Source organism: Citrus clementina, unplaced genomic scaffold (genome assembly GCF_000493195.1).
Source record: "Citrus clementina cultivar Clemenules unplaced genomic scaffold, Citrus_clementina_v1.0 scaffold_2, whole genome shotgun sequence".
Taxonomy (NCBI): Eukaryota; Viridiplantae; Streptophyta; class Magnoliopsida; order Sapindales; family Rutaceae; genus Citrus; species Citrus x clementina.
In genome coordinates, this window is record NW_006262688.1 from 8,423,992 (window position 1) to 8,435,115 (window position 11,124).

The following is an 11,124-nucleotide window of genomic DNA, read 5'->3' on the forward strand; positions in this document are numbered from 1 at the left end:
AAATAAACAGATTCTCGCCATCTACTTGCAATAAGTCCAAACCTCAGGGGAGGTTTTTAAAAATTATCCTTTTAAATAAATATTTGGTTAAATATATTTTACAATTAACAAAATATCTCCCAATTAATAATGTTAAAATTAACTTTTACATAAAAATTCAAAATAATTTTTATTTTTATTTTTTTTAATATTATGTTTCTATTTATTGTTAAAAATTACTTTAATATAATAAAATAGGTCTAATAGATTGTAAAATATAAAATTATTTTTCAAATGTTAAAATTTTTAAAACGTATATATTATTACATTTATTTTAATGTCATATTTCTGTTTATTAAAAAATTTTGAGGTAAATTCTTTTGCATTTATAGATTCAAAGTGTATTATGGTCAAAAGAAGGTTTTAGTGTCTCTTATTTAAAAATTAAGTGCCTTTGTGACCATTTCCCCAATCCTTGGAATGCAAGTGTCCTTTTTTATTTATCAGACAATTTATATCCTTATGTTCATAATATAACTTTAAAAAAAAAAACTTGTATAATTAAAATAATTTTATAATTTTTGGTAGAAACTTTTATTGATAAATAAATAACACATGTATATATTTTTATAAAAGATCTACTCAAATAATCTCTTTTTGAAAGGCTACAACAGAGTTTCTTTTTTTTTTTTTTTTTTGGTGGTTTTCTCGTCTTTCACCAGTTTTGGGCTTTTACGTATAATATTGATGCTCAGAAGTCAGAATGCTGCTCTTTGCACGCAAACGAGTGAAAAACATTGCACAGAACGCTGCAAACGACACCGTTTCTTGAGAGCCAGCGTAAAATGACATACTTAAAAAAAATAAAAATCAAGTCTTTTCTTCACTCTTCACTCTATCGATTTCCTCCTTCCACCCATTGCAACTCACGCTAAATGCAGTCACTCACCACTAATCGCAGCCCACTTCAACGAACTGCCGTCGCACTTCGTTGTTGGTGCGAACAACCGTTATGTCTCAGAGGGGACACCCGTCGCTCACTAGTTGGGGTGCCAGAAACTAGATACAGGAGAGATTAAGTTACACATATATACAACAACACAATTTAGTTTTTTTTTTTTTTTCAATATCAAAATGATAAATTTTATTCAAATTGTTTAAATTCCATAATAACTAACGTGGTTTGTTTACTAGATATTAATTAATATTGATACCTAATTATTGGTTAAGTTTTTTTAAATGTCTCATTCTTTATCTTATGATATAGATTGAGCAACCAGTTCGTTAGAATTTAAAATTTTAAAGACTTTTAATTTTAGCTCTGCTATGAGTTTGTAAATGCAGTTTATTGATGAGTTTAGACAAGGCGCTAAATTCTTTAACAATTGAGCGAGAGATATAAGAGAAAAAAATTAACATAGATGAGGAAGAAGATAAGAGAATTTCTTATTAAACTTAAATGATGAATTTTAATTTTATAGAGAAAAAAATAAAAGAATAAAGAGTGAACTAAAAGGAGATAATCTTTATATTTCTAAAAAATTTCATAGACTTACAATTAGGGCAATTAATAATAAATGGATCATTAAAAAAAAAAATTCAATTTTTTCACGTCAGCATTCGGCCCCTGCTCGTACACTTTGGCACCACTCACCACTCACGGCAGCCTATGCTTTCTTGATTGCTTCGCTAGTGGATAACTTGATTTGCCTTTGCTTTCAATAAGGTGGTGTGAAATTTACAAAGCCACCTATCAACACCTACTTTTTACCAGCTGTGTTGCTCCCTTATGATTGGATATGATGAGAGTAAAATGGGGTAAGTGGGTTTTGCTCTGTTTTATGGGAGACAGGAAAGTGCGGGATACCGAGAAGGGGATTGGTGCAGGATGGTGCTTGAGTAGTGATGGCAATGGGCACCGCCCACAGTGGGTTTGTCATTACCAAACTCAAACCTGCACAAAATTTAAATTATTAAATCCACCCGCAACCCGCAGCGGGTTTTAATTTTTTTAAAAAAACCCACCCGCAACGGGTTTTAATTTTTTTAAAAAAACCCACCCGCAACGGGTTTTAACAATTACCAAACCTGTAATGGTACCCGACGGATTTTTTGCGGGTTTTCGTATTTAAAATCACAAATGTTTAATATATAAATTTATAATAATAACCTCAAATTCCATATAACACACTCAATTTTATATTTAAATAATGTAAATAAAAAATTAAAATTTCCACATTAATCCAACACAAATTCTCAAATTTAAGTATAAATTACACAAATTCATTTAAAAACACAAACTAGTATCTAAAAATAATGATTACATTTCATATTATCATTTAAAATAAGCTCCAAGAGAAGATATTCATTTCATTCACCACTATAAGCACCCATCCAACATAATGCCTATAATAATAATTAAGATTAATATTTTCAAATACTAATTCGAAGGGAAATGCCTTTAGTTTTCTTTAGGTTATAACTTTAGAATAAGAGATGGGCCACATACTCGCATACACAACTTTGAGTCTTTGGCTATTTGGTAATTTGAATAATGACATTATTTTCTTTATACATTTTTATATTAAAATTAAATTAAAAATATTGGGAAAAAATATTGCGGGTTTGGTGGATATCCATGCGGGTATCCACCGGATATAAGGTTAATACCAAACCCACCCGCATCCATGTGCGGGTTTTAGTTTATAATACTAAACCCGCCCGCAACGGATAAAATTACCCGCAGCGGGCGGGTTTTGGTGGGTGGGTTTGGGCGGATTTGCGGGTACAATTGCCATCCCTATGCTTGAGTGATTCGTTGAAGGTGGCGGCCAGTGGAAGGAAACGGTGTCATTTAATGAACAACGACAAGGCCATTTTGCGTTTGAACCTGAGGCCGCTCTTGGAACAGAACATGTAGTTTCTCGTATTTAAATATTTAATGGTTTTGGCTCTTTTATTAGTTTATTGCCCTTATTTTTTTAGAAAAATGCTGAGGAGAGAGAAAGTTGAGAGAAATAATAAATAAGATGGTAGAGAGAGAGTGGGTAGGTAAAGTGAGAAGGTAAATTTCTCTCATTTTCCTCTCCCCTACCACCACTTTATTTTTGTTTGGTCAACTTAAGTAGACCCTTAAAAAGCGGTGCCGTTTGTGGCGTTTGTGCAATATTTTGCAATAAAATAGCATTTTCCATATCATTAGTGGTTATGTTGATTATTCAGTTTTCTTCGTTTTCATTGAAAAGGATTAGTGAATTTTGCAATAAAATGAAGATTTTGTTTTGCACTTTCTACAAATTTCATGTTTGATATTGTGTTTGAATATGATTGGAGATTTCCTGTTTTGGAATGATTGTATAAAAGTATGAGAGAAGCAAGATACTAAATCTTGTGTTTTATGATTTGTCATCTAACAATAAAAATTTCAAGTACATTCTTACTCAATTCTTTAAAAAAAAATTAAAATTAGCTACTGTTTATTTTTGTAATTTAATGACTTAGTGTTTTTTTTTTTTTTTGCTTGAAATCTGAATGTGTCTGAATTTAGTTAAAGTCTAAATAGAATTGAATGTATATATTTGCATGATATGCATTTTTTTTCAACATCTGAATATAAGTGTTAAGTTGTTTGTTTTTCAAAAAGAAAATATCTAAAATAAGATATCTTGATATATATAACCTCATAAATATTAACAATGCTTATAATTATTGGTTAAACACGTGACAAGTTATAAATAAATTATTTGATTAGTAAAAGAAAAAATTGATCATGTTTACCTTAACAAAGCATAAAAAAATAAAATATATATCTAACACATGTATTTTTTTTTCTACATTAATAGATGATACTAATAATGTTATTTTCAATATATTATATTGATGGTTTTTCTTGTTAATTTCATAAGTCAATCACAAACTATTTAATTATTTGGATTAAAATTAATGTATTAAATAAAATTCAAAAATTGTCACAAAAATCGCAAATATAAATACAAAGATGGACATATTATAAAACAAACTCACATAAATTTTTGTTACATTTAAAATTATGATTAAAAAATTTTTGAATACATGTATATAACAAAAAAGGGGAAAATAATAAAAGGACAATTTATGTAATAGGAAAAAAAATTATTTAGCTGAGGTATTAATGAGAGAGAATATTAAAGTTTCATTCAGATGTTTTGTTATTTAGATAACAGTCATAATTTTTAATTTTTTCATATCTAAACATCTTATAATCAGACATAAGTAATAAAAAATAAAATAAAAACTATAAATGTCTAAAAATAATTAAGATTTAGATTCAAATAAAAAAAAGAACCCCTTAATTAACTTATTTTCAACCAGTTAAGTCATTAAACCTGTTTAATTTGTTTTTCAGCTTAATAAAAAGTTTAAGTCATTAAGTTATTAAGTTAATTTTTTTTATCTTTTAATTAATCTAAATAGTCTGAATGACATTATTAAAGATAATCTCAAAAATATCCCTATCTAATTAATTTTATTTTCATCCTTATCAAATAAAGTTATTAATTAGTATTATCATCCATATCTAAAACTTGTGGTACTGTAGTAGTAGATTATAACTATTCTTATTTTTTTATTTTCTTCAAATTTGTACTATTTATCTTTACAATTTTTTATGAATATTTTTTATACAAAACCTCATAAACCACAATAAAATTGATTAATATGTTTTAATTTAGACAAATACAGGATTGTATTCATTAGAGCATGATTTATATTATGATAAAATATTATCTAATTGATATTGTTGAGGTGATTATTATTTATTTAACATTAAAATTTTGTAAGAGCAAATATATAAAAGTGCATTTTTTTTTAAGATTTTTTAAGTTGAGAAAAAACAACTTAATACTTATTTTTTACAAACTTACACAAAAATAAATAAATATGTCATTCAGATTCAAACATTCAGTTCTATTAAGAATTCAAATTAATTTAAATTTATTCAAATTTCAGGCAAAAATAAACTTCACTTTAGAGACTATTTTATAAAATAATAAAATTATATTTTCTTTGAATAAACTGAAATCATTAAAGGGCCAAAATTTTAGTATTGCTTTAACTTATTATAAAAAAAAGTTATGGTTTGCTCAAATTAAAAAAAATCAATATATTATAACGTTATCACTAGTATTAAGAAGTTAAAAAATGATATAGTTAGGGGCGGAGATCAGGGAAAAATTATAGGGGGCCAAATTTAAACTTCCAATTTTTATATTATTATATATTAGTGATTTAGTGGGCTTGACTGATTTGTTTCTTACTATTTTGATGCTATCATTAGTGGGCTTAACAATAAAATTATAATATTATCTAATATATAAATTTTATGAGTGATGATACAGCCACAAACTATTGTACAAATTGATGTGTCATTAATTCATTGGTTGAATGAAAATATAAAATAATAGAAATAAATCATGTGGGCCAAGAGATATTTAATTCAACCAATGAATTAACGCTACATCAGTTTGTACAAAATAAGTTTGTACAAAATAAGTTTGTACAAGAGTTTGTAGCTATATCATTACTCAAATTTTATACATTAATTGTGCAGGGGTCAATATGGACATTTTATACTAACTTTTCATATTTAATTTATAAACCCTCAAATTTTTTAAAATTATGCAGGGACCATGGCACTTCTAGTCTTATATGGCCTCTGCCCTTGGATATAGTAATAATTAATAACACTTTTAAAATTTAATAGTTTATTTCCTTCATAGTCACATTTTTTTCATTAAATTAAATTATTCAAATATATCACATTCTCCATAACTAAAAATAATAATAAATATTTTTTAATGTATAATTTTAATAATTTATATTGTAAGCTTATTTATTGCATTTTTATTATTCTTTTATTAAATACATGTATTTTACTAAGAATTTTGATCTCACGTTACTTGGTATATATGTTGTTTTTACTCCTTTATTTAGACCAACATTCACATAAATATTTACCATAAATTCATAAATAATATCTTATTGATATTGTTTGATGTGTTTATTAATTATTTAACATTAAAATTTTATAAGAGCAAAAATATGAAAGTATTGTTTTTCATATTTTTAAGTTGAGAAAAAAAAACAACTTAATACTTATATTTAGATACTTGGACAAAAAACAAATATGTCATTTATATTCAAACATTCCGCTCTATTAAGAGAATTCAGACTAATTTAAGTCTATTTGGATTTCAGACAAAAAACAAATGTTACCTTAGAGACTATTTTATAAAATAATTAAATTATATATTCTTTGAACAAATTGAAATCGTTAGGGCAGCAAAATTTTAGTATTGCTTTAACTTATTATAAAAAAGGTTATGGTTTGCTCAAATTTTAAAAAAAAAATCAATATATTGTAACATTGTCACTAATATTAAGAAGTTAAAAAGTGATATGGTTTAATTAATGACACTTTCACAATTTAATAGTTTTAATTAAATTATTTAAATATATCACATTCTCTATTACTAAAAAAAATTAATAAATAATTTTTTAATATATAATTTAATAATTTATATTATAAGCTTATTTATTACATTTTTATCTTTCTTTTATTAAACATATGTATTTTATTAAAAGTTTTGATGTCGTGTTACTTGATATATATTTTGTTTTTACTCCTTTATTTAGACCAACGTTCACACAAATACTTACCATAAATTTATAAATTATTAGCCCCTGCCCATAAGTAAAATCTCAAAGCATAACAAATGGACCTTTGGCTAGAATTGGACACCGTGGAAGGAACCTAACCTTGTGTTTAGGATTACCTTTTGTAGGAACGAGCTTTCTTCTCAAAGACGACTCCAAGCTTTATTTACGAATGTTCTCCACATCATTTCTCTTTGTGAAGTTGAAAATCTGAACCTAAATTAGATTCCTCTTTCTTTTTTTTTTTTTTAATTAATTAACAATCATCTATTCAGAATATGCTGTCTACAGAAAACTGAAGCATCGAACATAATCCAGATATATATGTCAAAAGCTAGCCTCTAAGATGCATAAGTATTATTAAAACAAGAAGAACTTGCGTTCAAGTACATATATAAAATTTAGCCTGCTGACCTAAATTTTTTCCTTGTGAAAGAAATGAAATCGTACACATAATAAAAATTACAATTATTTATACAAATTAATCTTGGAGATTGGTTGTTTCCCTGACTGGAGACAGCTTGGTTAACAGTTCTCAAGAAAGTTTTCCCAGTCAAACCACAAGCCAGTTCCTCATTTTAGAATACAACGAACGCGTTCAACATCTTCAGCAAAAACAGCACCCATTCCCATGTGCAAATGGGGCTCAATCTGGCAATGAAAAGCCCAAACACCTGGATCATCAGCAACAGATGTTAAAGCTGTCCAGCCAAAGCCACTGCAGTATTTCTCAATGGTGGATTTGCGAAGTTGAATTCCTCCTTATCCTTCTCCGTAAACTTCCCTTCTCCATACCCTAAAAACCCAGAAATCATGCCCATGCAAATGCCAAGGGTGGATTTCGCTATGACTTGGCTTCAGCATGTTAGCATTCTGAATGATGTAATCCACTTTGGAAATAAAATCAAGCATGTAAATCCCATTTCGTTGGGTCGAATTAGGGTTCCCAGGTGGTTTCGTTACGTCATAATCCTCCGAGAACTTTACCCGTGGACCATCATGATCAAAAGCAGATTTAAGACCATATTTAATGGATCCTAAATAAGGAGAAGGAGTTGTGATTCTGAACAAGATGTGAAAGTATTGATCACTAATTTGATTAAACGACGCCTATCATATATAATGTGTGAGTTCGGGTAATAGAAGATTCTTGGATGCTTTCAGAGCTTTGTTCCTTTTTCCCTTCACTCCTTCCTTGTGTAGCTTCAACCAACTATGATGATCTGCATTTACACATGGTGATAATGAATAGATAATGAGCAATACTCCAAGAACACCGGGTAATAATAAACAACTTGATTGGAAGTTTCATACATGTGAGAAAGGCAAATGATCTTTATGCCCCAACAAACACTACTCCAAAATGTCTATTGCATTTGGACACATTTGGTTAACAAAGCTTCTATTTTTTAATACAACCATTTCATAAAAGTTTCAAATTATATATATATAATATATTGCTTCTTTTAGGAAATTTAATTAGAAAAAGAGATGCATACGTGCGTACGTACCAAGCGCATATGCGGGATCTCTGGTGCGTACTGCTATTCATTTTCATCACTAAACTCGCATTCCTCTTGTTCTGTAGAGCTTTCGCAATAATTCGCCGCCAGTGAACAATTGAATTGCCCTCTTCCTTTTATGAATAGTGACTGATATGGATTCTAAATTTAATTTATCTTGTATTTTATTTTTTGGTAGAAAGTTAATCACGGGTCTTCACATTAGTAGCGAACCCAGACACTTAAATTGTGAGCGGGTTTAGATGTCTCCAAAATTACAACCCAAGTATAAAGTTTGTGATCCTATTTAAAGTGTTACAAATTGTTCTTTTTCATAGTTTGCAATGTTATAAAACCATCCTAAATTTTATAAAATCTAAAATTTGATTAGAATATTTTGATATATATATAGAGAGAGAGAACTTTTCGTGTGGATCAATAGCGAGTCTACGTGTGGGCTGGAGTGGGCTACAACCCATCCAAATTTTTGGGCAATTAATAAAAATATCATTTTGCAAAGTTTACAAAATTGTCGTTATTTTATTTACAATTGCACTGCTCTGTTAATTTATAATTTCGTCATTCATATAAATAAATAAAAAAATGGAGCATTTACTTCATTTGAGATCCCATAACATGCTTTCTTTTTGGCTTCTTCAGTTCTTTGTCTTCTTCTTGGTAAGAACTAATAATAAATTTATTTTTTATTAAATCATTTACGATATATTTATTAATTGTAAGGCAGTAAAGACTAAAGATCATATTCTTCAATTCTTGTTCCAATTTCATTGTGTAAGATTAAATTATTGTTAAGGTCAAATGAAGATAATTTAGCCATCAAATTCTAGCATTCAAATTTTAAATTGATTATTAATGGATAAGACATAGATCATTTGAAATTGATTATTGATCGAAATATATTCTAGATTCAATCTAGTATATTGTATATAATGATATTTTGTTGTTTGGCTTCTAGATAGTGTCAATTTGTCATAGTGACAGGTTGATGGTTGAACGGCTTTTGTTAGTAAATATGTGATTGTTTCTTTTATCTTCTTTTATGTTTATCTCTTGTTTCGACTGCAATGTTTGAATGAGCATAGAAATCATTTCAAAATAAGATGGAGAATGAGTTTCTATAAGATTATATGGTTATCTTCATTGTAGGAGAATTTATAGACACCATCGATTTAAATTCAACAATAAATAGATTTAATTCTTGAAAGTATCATGAGGCGCAACTTAAATAGTGCTTAATTGTTATAAATTGCTTCTTGAATATGATGTATTTTCTTATGTATTAACTAATTTTTTTAATTGAGATACTTGGACCCAAAATTTTTTTTTTCTGACTTCGCCCCTGGTGCGGATCATGCGGATGCGAAGATCTCTCCTTTTGTGTGTGTGTGTGTGTGTGTAAACGGCATGCAGGCCGACACTGGTAGTTCACTAGTCGCTGCCAGTTTCGTACGCAGATAAGCTTTTGTTGGAGCTATATTTAACTCGTGAATCACATTTCGGATACGTTTTCAAACAAGTGATAATAGCTACAACCACAAACTTTGGACAAATTTATATAGATTTTAGAAACTGATGATGTGCCAATACTGCAAGCAACAGTTACATAAAACACTCAACAGCTCACGTGGTTTATTTTGTATCATGAAATTTCTTTTGTGTTAAACAAAGGGCGGTGTACCAACCACACGTTGAGTGTGATTGCTTTCATATCTACTTTGTATATATAGTTATAATGTATGAAAAATCTTCTGAGTTAGATTATTAGTGTGCCATGTAAAAGTTGGGTCTCTTGCAGAATTTTCGTAAACCGCATATATATATCTATTGAGGTACAAACAAAATTTGAAATATCATTGATTATTTTGAGATGATCAAACAAACTTGATGAATGAAATTTTTTTCAGTGAGTACAAGGGTTATTATTACACAATCGCGTGACCTAATAATTTTGTCACTTTTTCACAGCAGGCTGGCTAGTGGATAACACGTTTACTAAAATCTATCATTTTGATAGAGCCAAATCATGCACTCGCGGAACACCTTTTGAAGGAGGGACCATGCTGATAGTCCATCGATTTTAGAAGATCAACATGGTATTTCTTATCATTCATGGTGAAAGAAAATTTATCTGTTACAATACAACCTGTGGTGAATATGAATGGGGCCAAGACTATGCTTCCAGTATTGTACGTAGCACATTAGTTTGCTTCCGTTTAATTACGTCTTATAATTAAGTTATAACCTAAGTTTATATACGTCCGTTTCCAAAAGTACCGTCAGATGTATATTTTATTAAGGCAAATCCAACGATGTAGAAGCAGCCACGCTGGAGATAATTAAGAGTGACTCGCTTTGCTTGTACAGCAGTCACCAGGTCAAATAAACACAAACAGTTGTTCCCTTTAAAAGAACAAGTTGGTGGTCAAATTGAGTTAACAAACTTTCAGGTTAATAGAATCACAAAGGGTTGGCAGACATAAATGGTGGAAAAAATGAAATTAGCACCTTTGCAAGTATAGGTTGCCAATTAATGGTTTAATGTTGATGGAAAATTATGATTAAGATGAAAGATGATGCAAATAAAATTAATTACGTGCAACCCTGAGCTGCATGTGGGAAGATAAGGAGTACGTAATTGATTAGTTCTCTTAATTGTGAACGCGAGGAAGCAACGATTTTTTTTTTTGTTTGGGGGGGGGGGGGGGGGGGGGGGGGGGGGACATAGAGGAAGCAAAGAATTGAAAAAGGGATTTGTGATTCCTTTTATGGCAAACCACGTGGCCTGGCTTATCGAGGTTGGTGGCTAATGAAATTACATTAAATGGGTTTTTGGGATTGAAGAGGATGTCGGCAAAAGCTTTATTATTTAAGAAGCCGCATAAAGCCAACAGCCAGAGAATCAGAGGGAGACGAAGATACAGAGGCAGCT